The sequence below is a fragment of the Schistocerca americana genome, chromosome 3 (assembly GCF_021461395.2).
Source record: "Schistocerca americana isolate TAMUIC-IGC-003095 chromosome 3, iqSchAmer2.1, whole genome shotgun sequence".
Taxonomy (NCBI): domain Eukaryota; kingdom Metazoa; phylum Arthropoda; class Insecta; order Orthoptera; family Acrididae; genus Schistocerca; species Schistocerca americana.
In genome coordinates, this window is record NC_060121.1 from 401,532,272 (window position 1) to 401,546,771 (window position 14,500).

The following is a 14,500-nucleotide window of genomic DNA, read 5'->3' on the forward strand; positions in this document are numbered from 1 at the left end:
TATGCTGAGGGAATTAGATTAGAAAATGAGACACTTAAAGTAGTAAAGGAGTTTTGCTATTTGGGGAGCAAAATAACTGATGATGGTCGAAATAGAGAGGATATAAAATGTAGACTGGCAATGGCAAGGAAAGCCTTTCTGAAGAAGAGAAATTTGTTAACATCGAGTATAGATTTAAGTTTCAGGAAGTATTTCTTAAAGTATTTGTATGGAGCGTAGCCATGTATGGAAGTGAAATATGGACTATAACTAGTTTGGACAGGAAGAGAATAGAAGCTTTCGAAATGTGGTGCTACTGAAGAATGCTGAAGATTAGACGGGTAGAGCTATTGAATAGGATTGGGGAGAAGAGAAGTTTGTTACTAGAAGAAGGGATCGGTTGGTAGGACATGTTCTGAGGCATCAACGGATCACCAATTTGGTACTGGAGGGCAGTGTGGAGGGTAAAAATCGTAGAGGGAGACGAAGAGATGAATACACTAAGCAGATTCAGAAGGATGTAGATTGCAGTAGGTACTGGGAGATGAAGAAGCTTGCACAGGATAGAGTGGCATGGAGAGCTGCATCAAACCAGTCTCAGGACTGAAGACCACAACAACAACAATATTATTGTGCCAATTTAAATATGTTTATACAGTAATTTAAATCATTGTTCCATTGATAAACAAACGATCCTACTAACAGAAGTTGTAATCATGCGTCCCATGATGTGGCAGTTGTGTACTAATAATTGCATTTTGTTGTGATGTGTATCGTTTTATAGAACTTTAGTATTAGTAATCTACACTTCTGTGACTCTTACATACAAATTTATGTGTTAGAGGTCTGAAGACAGCTTGAAGATAAGCTAAAACTAGTAATCAATGAAATTATATTTTCGGCATCTTGCCCACTGAGGGTTTTCCTGAATTCAAAATCATATAAAAAAGAGACAAAAATCTTCTTGTAGTTTATGCAAGGAAGTTATTTCCCAGTTGTTGACCCGTTTTATATACTTGCAAATATTTATTAGTATCCAAAACTCTCATTACATACTTCATTACTGCTGTGTATCATAAATAACTGTTTGAAATTTAATCTTTTAGAATATTAGTGTGAGCAACGACACTTTATTCAACCTATTGATCAGAAGACTTCAAAGTGTCTATAATTTAAGAAAAGAATACAGATCGTTTAACTATCCAGTTTGATTTAACATTCTGTTGTCAAAACATTCTGTTACAAAACTTACATATTATATCTTTTTAGATGAAATTTTTCTTTTGTTGCACCATTCTTTGTTGTTCTCATGTTACTCATCAGTTTATCTCCTTCCATCCTAGAAACAGAAAAAAGCATATTGAACTAATTATACTTTAAGGTGAAGTTACCACTTTCTTAACACACTTTTCAGACTGCATGATTACATTGGACAGAAACAACAGCAACTGAGTAGTGTAACATAAAGTGAGGCAACATTAGATTATCGACAAACATTTAAGCTTTATGTATTAGTCACAGTCTTAAGTTTCCTACTAGGGAGTATTTATTGAACACCTTCCACAATGTTACACTACAGCGACATAATAAATTTAGCTATTGCAGAGAGAGAGAGATAATTTTCTTTTCGTATTGTCTGCTTGCATTCAGCGACTGCTCTTGGTATATTCAGACAAGTTCTATAGCCAAAGGGTTCAGTATCAATATATCGTGGTATATGTTAGGTTACAGCTGAACTAACTTTAAACATGCTATTTTAATGTGCTTAATTTTCTTTTTCATTTGTGCTTTGATCAGAAGATAACTATTTCATAACATCTGTCTTTCTCCTAGGTTTTCTGTGCGGTAAGGATAAGCACTTGGTTTTACATCAGGTATATAAACATAAAATTCACTTTGTAATGGATTGCAAGAAGATAAAAAGACATACTTGACAGTTGCCCAGAGTGGAACCTGTCAGTTGTCCGAGACATTTGCTCATACTGGATTACACTTCAAACAAAGCTTTCACACTTTAATGACACTAAGGACAATGTAATTTTTCCCTACGTTGTATGGGGAGAGGATGCTGGGGAGTAAGCAAGAGTGAAGTACTTTGAATTTTATTCAGATTATAAACGTCAGTTGGTGAAGGCAAACTACATTTTGTCTTTCATTTGATGGATTATGGAAGAATTCTTAATCATATAAGAACAGTTGTTTATTTGCAAACATTTCAGGAAATAGCTTCATGCCATAATCTTTTATATATGAGTAGCTTCAACAGGATGTTCATTTGTAAACTTCGTTCCTGTCTGTCACCACTGTTAACGCTAGTGCATGTGTTTCCTTCTGGTATAGACATGTTCCTCATGTGTAGAAAACTCTGAGAATTGGTCTAAATATCTCACTTATCACTCCCACATAAGCAACAGTTCAAATCTGTAGCAATGGAACTTATGAGAAAAAATATTGCGTGCTTTCATATTTGAAGAGAGGTCACTATGTTGCAGGACATCAGAAATGATGTCTTGCTGCTAGGGACTGTTTTCTATTCATCGGTAGGTCCTCACTCCAGTTGCAAATCTTACATAAATGTATTTTAATTAATCGCTGTCGGTGGTATGTGTAGTGCTGAAAGCTATTTTAAAAGAAAATTATCACAGAATGTAAATAGGTTATCATTTGTGAAGGTTTTGCATTATTAGTATTTATGGAGCATGGTCTAATCGCTATGAACAATGCTTATTTAAGTTATAGGAATTTGGAACAGCAAAGTTAAAATTGTAGACCGATCACTCAGTTTGCTGCACTCTTATCAGATAAGTTATCTCATGTCCAATGATCGAAAAAGTCTTCGATAAGCGATCAAAACACTCTCTGGAAAAAATTTGACCTTTGAAAATAGGGTTGACTATAAGCACGTATTGAAACAAACACATTACACCAACCTGCCTCACCCCTCTCTTAAACATACCTTCATCCTAAACTACACCCCTTCCCTTTCCCTGCCCCTCCCCCTTATTAAGCTACTCACCTTCCCATCACATCCCCTTTACTCACCAACACCTCTTTTCGATAAACAGGCCAGTCAGAGTTCTTCTAGCTGGCACACACATTTAGCCTTCCTAGTATTAGCTCAGTATTTTACTGCCCAATCATTTTTCTCAAATCATTCTTTGGGCCCCACATATTTTCTTGGAAACAGGCAAATTGAAAAGCTTCTAAGCCAGCAGTGTTACACATATTGAGCTCTTCCAATAAAGCTTAGTATTTTTCTGCCATAAAACCAAAACCACCAATCACATGTATCAACTTCTCCTGCCTCTCCCCTCTCCTTGTCTTCTTACCAAACACACCCCTTGCCCTCCACTCGCCTTTCCAAGCCACGCTCCTTCCATGGAAATGGAAGCAGTCGATTAGTCGATTCATCAACATCAGTTAAAACACAGTCTCAACAGTCATCATTCGCCTTTGCTGAAGAGTGTTTTACATCTTTCACACTATGCACTGCACCTTGTGATTCTGTTTACTGACTGTGGATTTATAATCTCAATCCTATGAATTCTGTAATAGCGTCCTCCATATCTCACTCTTGATTAAATCCAGTTTGTTTTAACTGACACATGGAATTATATGAATGCAATTATCAAGCTAACATGAATTGTCAAATCACGTACAAATCACGTTTAGTGTCATAAGTATTTGAGGTTAATGCATGATATATTAAGTCACTTGTTTCTGTGTAACACATATCAATATTTTTCATCTCAAATTTCTTCAACATGTACTCAGAATGAAATGTACATGAAGCATCTTACAAATATCTGAAATAGAAATTCTTACAACTATGGACTTTTCAAAAACAGTGTTATATAGTATGAGTCAATAACCACTAAATTTTGCTTAATTGCAGCACTAACCAGAAATTCGCTATTGCAATTAGAGCAGCTTCCCAACATCTTCCCATTACTCATTCATTGTATATTACGTATTCTGATGCAAAACCCTCTCTTATTCAGTCGTCGAAAATATCTTTTCAGAATCGTTTTTGCATCCATTCATTTCTCAGCATTTAATCGATATACAGTTTCTTCCAGGGTCTGCGATCGAATGATAATCACATGAGTTTTGCTAACCATGTGGTAATGGTTCGGACACTGGTTTAAATTTCTGTAGTAAATGAAATAACTTTTTTAACATTTAATGCAGAAATCAGCTTCTTTAGAACCCCTGGCTTGGTGACACCTGGTAGTTTTACTGTTTCCTCTCGGTATAATGGAAGTTAGAGCGATATTCATGTATATTTTCCGGATGATCAGATCTACTTTTAGTATGTAACCTATGCCTGAATCAAAACTGTTCATAGGCAGCCATGCAGAACCGGAGAGGGATAGATATTGCATCACTACCCAGATGTAGGGACGAGAAATATAGTATAATGTATATTTTTGTTTCCACAACAAGTAGCCATGAACCTGTCGGTTGCTGTATCCTCACTCTACAAATTGTGATTGCTCTCTGTCTATAGTAAGTCAAGTTTTATATCACTGACTTTCAGAAACGCATCCCACACTAAACTAATGGGCTAGATCAGTTCTATATGTTTTGAGACAAGTGTGCAGAAATACATTGGCCTACAGAAAAGCAGATATGTTGTTGAAGTAATCGCTTGATTTCTTTCACTGAAATACGCACCACACCTTGTAAACTCCTCCGTATTCTGATATTTTGATAGTCGGTTCACCAGTTCTCGAACTTTTGAACGCCTCAATTATTGGCAACTGTTCATCTATCAAAAATGAATCGTCAGTTACCTACTCAAAAGGAAACACACTTCTCATATTAAACTGTTAACTGTTGGCAAAATACTTTCTTGTTACTTTCAGTTCAATATCAGATTTTAAATGCGATACCCATTTTTATAGAGCACATGCCTGAAATCTGAAGGATGCAATGAATCGAAATTCTTCATCAATATACACTCCTGGAAATTGAAATAAGAACACCGTGAATTCATTGTCCCAAGAAGAGGAAACTTTATTGACACATTCCTGGGGTCAGATACATCACATGATCACACTGACAGAACCACAGGCACAGAGACACAGGCAACAGAGCATGCACAATGTCGGCACTAGTACAGTGTATATCCACCTTTCGCAGCAATGCAGGCTGCTATTCTCCCATGGAGACGATCGTAGAGATGCTGGATGTAGTCCTGTGGAACGGCTTGCCATGCCATTTCCACCTGGTGCCTCAGTTGGACCAGCGTTCGTGCTGGACGTGCAGACCGCGTGAGACGACGCTTCATCCAGTCCCAAACATGCTCAATGGGGGACAGATCCGGAGATCTTGCTGGCCAGGGTAGTTGACTTACACCTTCTAGAGCACGTTGGGTGGCACGGGATACATGCGGACGTGCATTGTCCTGTTGGAACAGCAAGTTCCCTTGCCGGTCTAGGAATGGTAGAACGATGGGTTCGATGACGGTTTGGATGTACCGTGCACCATTCAGTGTCCCCTCGACGATCACCAGTGATGTACAGCCAGTGTAGGAGATCGCTCCCCACACCATGATGCCGGGTGTTGGCCCTGTGTGGCTCGGTCATATGCAGTCCTGATTGTGGCGCTCACCTGCACGGCGCCAAACACGCATACAACCATCATTGGCACCAAGGCAGAAGCGACTCTCATCGCTGAAGACGACACGTCTCCATTCGTCCCTCCATTCACGCCTGTCGCGACACCACTGGAGGCGGGCTGCACGATGTTGGGGCGTGAGCGGAAGACGGCCTAACGGTGTGCGGGACCGTAGCCCAGCTTCATGGAGACGGTTGCGAATGGTCCTCGCTAATACCCCAGGAGCAACAGTGTCCCTAATTTGCTGGGAAGTGGCGGTGCGGACCCCTGCGGCACTGGGTAGGATCCTACGGTCTTGGCGTGCATCCGTGCGTCGCTGCGGTCCGGTCCCAGGTCGACGGGCACGTGCACCTTCCGCCGACCACTGGCGACAACATCGATGTACTGTGGAGACCTCACGCCCCACGTGTTGAGCAATTCGGCGGTACGTCCACCCGGCCTCCCGCATGCCCACTATACGCCCTCGCTCAAAGTCCGTCAACTGCACATACGGTTCACGTCCACGCTGTCGCGGCATGCTACCAGTGTTAAAGACTGCGATGGAGCTCCGTATGCCACGGCAAACTGGCTGACACTGACGGCGGCGGTGCACAAATGCTGCGCAGCTAGCGCCATTCGACGGCCAACACCGCGGTTCCTGGTGTGTCCGCTGTGCCGTGCGTGTGATCATTGCTTGTACAGCCCTCTCGCAGTGTCCGGAGCAAGTATGGTGGGTCTGACACACCGGTGTCACTGTGTTTTTTTTTTTCCATTTCCAGGAGTGTATTATAGTCAATATCTCCCACTAGTTCTTCATAGACTCATTATTATAAAATAAGCATCGTAATTTGTTAGACTGTGAAACACAGCACCTTAAAATTAGGCCTATTACTTTAATTAGAGATGGCATATATAGATTCTCGAAATCTGTTTGGGAAATGATCTCTATGTTTTTCATAAGTTTGCTTTAATCTCTCATTATGGATATGGCAATTTCTACTGTTATAACCACATCTTCCTCTTTGTCCTTGTTCTGTAACAAGTAATTTCTTATGTGCTCATGAACGCAATTCAGCTGTTTGCGAATCGAATCCATACAGTCAGCACCTCAGAACAGCTGAAACTGTAAATATTCATCACAGTAAGTACTGTGTATCGATTTCGTAATTGTCACACAATTATAAAAATCTTTCGATAACTGTATATGTGCAAATATTAGATTTTGTTGCTTTCTGTTGTTCTTGAATTTTACGTGCTATATCTTTGTACTAAGTATGAGACTGATGCCTGCTTTGAATTATGAACAAACAACTAATTGTGCAGCCAGTTTCACTTTAAATTGAAAATGCCACAAACAGTGCTGACGTACCTCAATATCGTGATGACAAGGGTAATGTCACTATTTGATAGATTCAAAAGGTTTGTTGTTGACCAAGAATGCTAAATTCACACGTTTTCCACTAGTATCATGACCCTACCAATGTGTTATCACGATTACGATGTTTCGAAGCACACAGTGGAACTATGTTAAACTGTTTTGTATTGTATTCTTTCTTCCCTTCTATACTCATCGTCTTGTGCTCAGAGTACTGAATACCACAACATTAACAGAAACACTCTTGTTGCTTTTCTCAAATATTTCGTCATTCTTCAGATTTCTGGGAAATTAAAATATTTTAAAAGTTTAAATCAACTGAATAACTTTGATAATTAGATATTTAGCTCACATTGTCATATTCTGGACACATATCAGCTATAGCTGAACAGTTTGTGCTACAAATACTGCTCTTTGATGTAATTTTTATCACAGCATCCTTTTTGGAACATCTTTTCGGTATTTTGTGTGCTTTCTGGCACAAAAACCCTTGTTTACATTCGTATTAATAAAAAATGGTTCAAATGGCTCTGAGCACTATGGGGCTCAACTGCTGAGGTCATTAGTCCCCTAGAACTTAGAACTAGTTAAAGCTAACTAACCTAAGGACATCACAAACATCCATGCCCGAGGAAGGATTCGAACCTGCGACCGTAGCGGTCATATTAACACAAAGTTTAAAAATTTCTTGGCCAGTGGAACTGCCGAATTGAGAAGTTTCCTATGTGGTTGGTATGTACCGAATTCTCTAATGTCATTCGATAGCGAAAGAAAGGAATTCTTGCTGCTCATATGCATTTTCATAACCTCACCTAACTTGGGAGACAAGAATTTACAGACAAGCGAGACAATTTAACTGGCTGATGCACCTCCTACACTCTGTGGGCGAAATCTCGGAGACTTACATCATGAAAGTGCTTTGGATCCTTAACCATAGGGCGACTGGCTATTATGCTAGTGCATATCCTACTTTTAAAAGAAAAATCCGTGATAATTAATTCAGTAGCATCATCAGAGTCTTAAATGCACTTTGAAGATGTTCCACCTGTTATTTACAATTGTTCACCCCAAAACTGTCTGTAGTAGCTCTTCTAATTCTCTGATAACTTGAAGACTGAGATTTCACAGAATTCTAGAGTTTTTGGCTGTGTTTGAAGCTCAAATACGAAGAAGATTCCTTTAAGCTATGTGCACTACTCTAGCACAAAGATGGCACATATACGTATGACAAATAACTGTGTCACCAACAGTATCAATGGCTTAGTACTACAGTGACTCACTTTATTTTACAACCAACAGCATCAGTGGCTTACTACTATAGTGACTGATTTATTTTAGAACCTATCTCCCTGCTTATTCAGCAAGCTGTTAGACAGGTCGAAACTTGTTGACATCTGCACATACACATTCAAGGAATAGTTGATGCCATTTCCAAGCATGTCATATTTCACACTGTCGACTCAAATGTACATGCAGGAAATATTCTCTCATTATCTGTGAGCCAAAGTTTCGGACATTCGAATCTAAAGTCCAATGATTTAGGTGTTTCGGTAGCTTTTGGATATTTTTCTATATTTTTCCGATATTTTTCAGTACCATTTGATAATTTTCAATGCTCTCCAAAATGTTCTATAGCAATAACAAGTGTCTTTATACAAATATCAACTGTATTTATTGCAAAAACTACTGATATTAGAAAATATCATTGAGGGCTGTCTCAGAAAAGCATCGTGGAGTTTGAATATGAATGTATGGGAGTTTTCGTAGATTCTTATGACAGACCATAAATATTAGCATCACTCCCTGAGGCTACCTTGGCTTGGGACGCTATATTAGACTGAGCCACTACAGCCTTCACAGATGTGAGTGCTGTCAGAAGCCGAGCTAGCAAAGCCATCAACAGATGCTCCCTCATTTAAGACGATTCAACTGAGGCGCGAAGACCTGCTCAAGAACGCTTCATCGAATCATCTTAAACATCATCCAGACATTGCATGTTACACCTTTCACTGTGTAGAGAGATGAAGGGAGTGCATACACTTTGGCGTGACAAGCAATTTATAAAACCGTAGCACCTACTCTCAAATCTTCAACTACAGAAAGTGTGAATATATTTCACAGAAAGCATAGGCATTATTCCTCACATGCTTACATACATTAAAATTCAAGATGTGTCTCGGTGAATATTTGTATTGGTTACATCCCATGAACTGTCTCCAGTACAAGATACCTTAGTCAACTAAGCTCCTCGGGATATAATTACATCACCATTTGGGAGCGTTTTGAGTGTCTTTGTCATCAGTTTTTATTTTGTTTACTAAAGATACTTACGTTGCAGTTTCTGAAACTTCAATTCATTTTTCTTAGTGTGTAGGGCCAATGGAAGCTGACAAATAAATAGCACCATCTAAGCATACATCTCCTTCTGAACGTCCATCTGTCTGCTTGGATAAAACTCCTGAGTTCCTTCACTCTAAGCAACATGGGGAAACTGAAGGGTTATGCACATTCACAACCTGCGAGCATTCACAGTTTCGTTGCCATTAGCATTAAGGTCACACTGTTAAGTGAAAGATCTCGTAGTAGGGTTGTTTTGTTATCAGGAATATATCTCACTAAAGATGGTGGATGTAAGGCTATAATATCACCACCACTAACTTGTGAGTCAAGTGTTGACTCTAGTACATCTCTTATGTCGATGGTCAAATACCTTATTTCGCATTTTTTTAAATTTTCTTTTGCTCTAACAGTTATAAAGAAAGAGATTCAGACGTTTGATTTTGCAACAGAGCATTGAGCACTACTATGAATATTTGTAAATAATGTATATAATATTACACATGATAAGTGACATAAAGTAGTATCTGTTGTTGAAATTAATAAACTATGTTCACTGTATCATGTTACATTAAAATTAAATACTGGATTGATTATTAACATACTTATAAGTTTCAATGAAAGTATTACTGATATTATTTATGTACTTGTTATGAACCCATCAGATTTTAGTATAGTATAATATAAATTATGTGTTTGTGAAGTAAGAACAGAAACCCACATTAATCAGAAGTTTGTGCTATCTTCAAATGCTGGTTGGTGAAGTAAAGCATTAGTGAAGAATTTCTAAATATCTTCATGTGAATAATATTCCACTTTTGTATCTACTGTTCCTGAATTATTATTTACAGTAAGAGATGCTCTCCTGCCCCCCAACCCAACAGCAGACAACGTAATCATAAAAGTTGAGAACATTTTACATCGAATACAGAAAAACAGTAGTATATAGTAAGTTAACAACATGCTCCTGAAAATGAACCATGGACCTTGCCATCGACAGGGTGGCTGTACCATAGGTGCAACCACGACAGGAGGATTCTGACAAAAGGCCCAACAAACCTCTGGATCCCAAAGATGGGAAGCAGCCTTTTAAGTAATTGCAGGGCCACGGACTGGATGTTTGACTGATCAGGCCTTGAAACATAAACCAAAACGGTCTTACTGGGCTGGTACTGTCAATACAGGGAAACTACAGCCGTAAGTTTCTCGAGGGCATGTAGCTCTAATGTATGGTTAAATGATGATGGCATATTCTTGAGTGAAATATTCTGGAGGTAAAATAGTTCCCCTTTTGGCTCTCTTGGCAGGGACTACTCAGGAGGATGTCGTCATCAGGAGAAACAAAACTGGCATTCTACGAATCAGAGGGTGGAATATTAGATCCCTTAATTGGTCACGTAGGTTAGAAAGTTTAAAAAGTGGAATCAATTGGTTGAAGTTAGATATGGTGGGAATTAGTGCAGTCCAGTGGCTGGACGAACAGGGCTTCTGGTAAGGTGAACACAAGGTCATAAATGCAAAGTCAAATAGGGGTAATAATGGAGTAGGTTTAGTAATTAATAAAAAGATAGGAATGCGAGTGATCTGCTATGAGCACTTAGTAAACACATTATCGTAGCCAAGATAGACAAAAAGCCCACACCCACCACAGCAGTAGAAGTTCATATCCAACTAGCTCCTCAGATGATGATGAGATTGAAGAAATCTATGATGAGATAAAGGAAATTTTTCAGATAGTTCAGGGAGACGACAATTTATTGGTGACAGGGGTCTGGAATTCGATAGTAGGAAAAGGAAGAAAAGGAAAAACAGTAGGTGAATGTGGACTTCGGGTAAGGAATGAAAGAGGAAACCACCTGGTAGAATTTTGCACTGAGCATAATTTAATCGTTGCTAACATATCGTTTAAGAATCATAGAAGAAAGTTGTATACGCGGAAGGGACCTGGAGACACTGGAAGGTTTCGGATTGATTATATAATGGTAAGAGAGAGATTCTGAAACCAGACTTTTACAGGGAGAGACGTGGGCTCTGCCAACAATTAATACGTTATGAACTACAGATTAAAACTGAAGAAATTGGAAAACGGTTGGAATTTAAGGAGATGAGGCTTGGATAAGTTGAAAGAACCAGACGTTGCTGAAAGTTTCAGATGGCGCATTAGGCAGCGGTTGACTAGAATAGAGTAATGGACTACAGTAGAAGATGAATGGATAGCTTTAAGAGATGAAATAGTGAAGGTAGCAGAGAATCAAAAAGGAAAAAAGACAAGGCCTAAGAGAAATCCTTGAATTACACAAGAGGTACTGAATTTAACTGACGAAAGGAGAAGGTATAAAAATGCAACAAGTGAAATAGGTGAAGGGGAATACAAACGTTTAACAAAGAAAACTGACAGGACGTGCAAGATGGCTAAGCAGGATTGCTTACAGGACAAATGTAAGGATTTAGAAGGCTAATCGTATTTCACTAGGGGGAAATAAAGATACCGCGAACAGAAAAACTTAGGAGGTCTTTGAAAAAAAGAGAAGCAACTGTGTGAAAATCAAGAGCTCAGATGGGAAACCAGTTATAAGCAAAGAAGATAAAGCTGTAAGGTGGTAAGAGTATAAAGACTGTTTATACAAGGGACATACACTTGAAAGCAAGATTATGCAAGAGAAATGGACCCAGATGAAGATGGGGTGGGAGGTATGATACTGTTGAAGAATTTGACGGAGCTCTGAGGGACTAAAGTTACACAAGGCACCGGAATGACGATATACCGTCAGAATAACTGATAGCCTTGGGATAGACAGCCATTACAAAACCATCACATCTGGTGTGCAAGATACATGAGACACGAGAAATGCCCTCAGTCGTCAATAAGAATGCAGTAATACCAATTCCAAAGATAGCAGCTGCTGACATGTATGAAAATTGCCGAGCTATCAATTTAATAAGTCGTGGTTGCAAAATACTTTACGAAATAATGTACAAACTGGTAGAAGCCTGCCTCCGGGAAGATCAGTTTGAATTCCGGAGAAATGTGGGATCACGATAGGCAGTACTGACACAACGACTTATCTTAGGAGGTAGGTTAAGGAAATGGAAACCTACGTCTACAGAATTTGTAGACTTAGAGAAAGCTTTTGACAATTTTGAGTGGAATATCTCTCTAAAATTCTGAAGGTACCAGGAGTAAAATACAGGGAGCGACAGCTTATTTACAACTTGTACAGAACCAGACAGCAGTTACAGGAGTTGAGGGGCGTGGAATGGAAGCAATGGTTGAGAAGGGACTGAGACAGGGTTGTAGCCTTTCCCCATATTATTCAATCTGTACATTGAACAAGCAATAAAGGAAACGAAAGAAAAATTCGAGTAGAAATTAAAGTTCAGGGAAACGAAACAAAAACTTTGAGGTTTACCGATGTCATTGTAATTCTTTCAGGGACAGCAAAGAACTTGGAAGAACAATTGAACGGAGTGGATATTTTCTTGAAAGGGGGATGTAGGATGAACATTAACCAAAGAAGAACAAGGATAACAGAATGCAATCGAATTAAATCAGGCGATGCTAAGGGAATTAGATTAGAAAACGCGGCACTTAAAGAACTAGAAGAGTTTTGCTGTTTGGGCAGCAAAATAACTGACGATGGTCGAAGTAGAGAGGATTTAAAATGAAGACAAGGATTGGCAAGAAAAGCATTTCTGAAGTAGAGAAATTTATTACCATCGGATACAGATTTCTTCTTCCCAAAGTATTTGGCTGGAGTGTAAGGATGTATGGAAGTGAAACATGGACGATGAACAGTTTAGACAAGAAGAAAATAGAAGTTTTAGAAATGTGATACTGCAGAAGAATGTTGAAAACTAGTATCTAATGAAAAGATGACGAACAGTACTGAGAGGAAAGAAATTCTTGCCACAAATTGACGGAAAGGTGAGATCAGTTGATATGACACATTCTGTGACATCAGGGGATCATCAGTTTAGTATTGGAAGAAATGTAGGTGGTAAAAATCACAGAGGGAGACCAAGAGATGAATTACAGTAAGCAAATTCAGAAGGATGTTGGTCGCAGTAGTTATCTGGAGCTGAAGAGGCTGACACAGGATAGAGTAGCATGGAGATCTGCAACAAACCAGTCTTCGGAGTGAAGACCATAACATCAACAACAACGATACATTTAACATTTTACTCATAGAAACTTTGAAATACAGCGAAATTAAAACGTGTTATAGAGTTACCTGTGGAAATGGTTGCAACTTCATATTTTTTCTCGTAATTCTTTAAAATACGATGTGAATCCAACTGGGGCATTATACTGGCATCGGTGCGAGATGCCTACAAGCTCAACACACAAATCTTTAGGCACATATTGGCTTCTGAAATATCCACAAGTAACTACTGTTGTTGCAAAAAAAGATGGCAGGAACTAAATCTGTACTAGAAAAAGCATTTAAACCTGTTTCTTCACTAACGAAAACATAGGTTCATAACAAAAGTGTGGATGATTGGTGATATACTGGCAGCTGTCGACGGAGGTGCTTAAATGAGTCATATCATAAGATACAAAGGATCTAGAAGATTGTACAATACATTGTTTAAAATTAAACCCAATATAAAAAACTTCACAGCACGAGAACTTCAAAATTATTTTAAAATCTTATGGGATACCAATAATAATAGAGAAATGGTGGTAAGTCCCTATGGGACCAAACTGCTGAAGTCATCGGTCCCTAGGATTACACACTACTTGCTCTAACTTAAACTAACGTACGCTAAAGACAACACACACACACCCATGTCCGAGGGAGGACTCGAACCTCCGACGGGGTGAGCCGCGCATGAGACCACTTGGCTACCCCGCGCGGCCGAATAGAGAGAACTGTCTTTCCTGCAGACCAGCAAATTCCAACGGAGGCTTCAAGAATACCAACATCATTAAGTCTGCAATAGGGAAAGTGCTGCATCATCATTGGGAGACGATGAAATACAGATCTCTATGAAAACGAACAAGGAAAGAGAGAATACCACTAAAGACAGCCTCCATCCAATCATCAGCAAATATCGGCTATGCCCACTGTAATAACCCAAATAAATTTGTACGAGGATTACAGTGCTTGTTAGCATCAAAAATGAGGGACATCAGTGTACCTGACAGTGAAGTAAAAACTAATGAAGGTATCTTTGAAACCTGAGATTAATGCTTGAAGTTGAAGT

At 39.1% G+C, this 14,500-nt stretch overlaps 1 long non-coding RNA gene across 2 annotated transcripts in view; it reads right to left on the bottom strand.

Moving 5' to 3' along the window:
- Positions 1-1,093: 1,093 nt before the first annotated feature.
- Positions 1,094-14,500, bottom strand: part of LOC124606816 — a 47,261-nt gene continuing 33,854 nt past the window's right edge. For both annotated transcript variants that reach the window (XR_006978735.1, XR_006978734.1), the window contains exon 2: positions 1,094-1,318. This is a non-coding gene — a long non-coding RNA (uncharacterized LOC124606816). The remainder of the gene's footprint in view (positions 1,319-14,500) is intronic.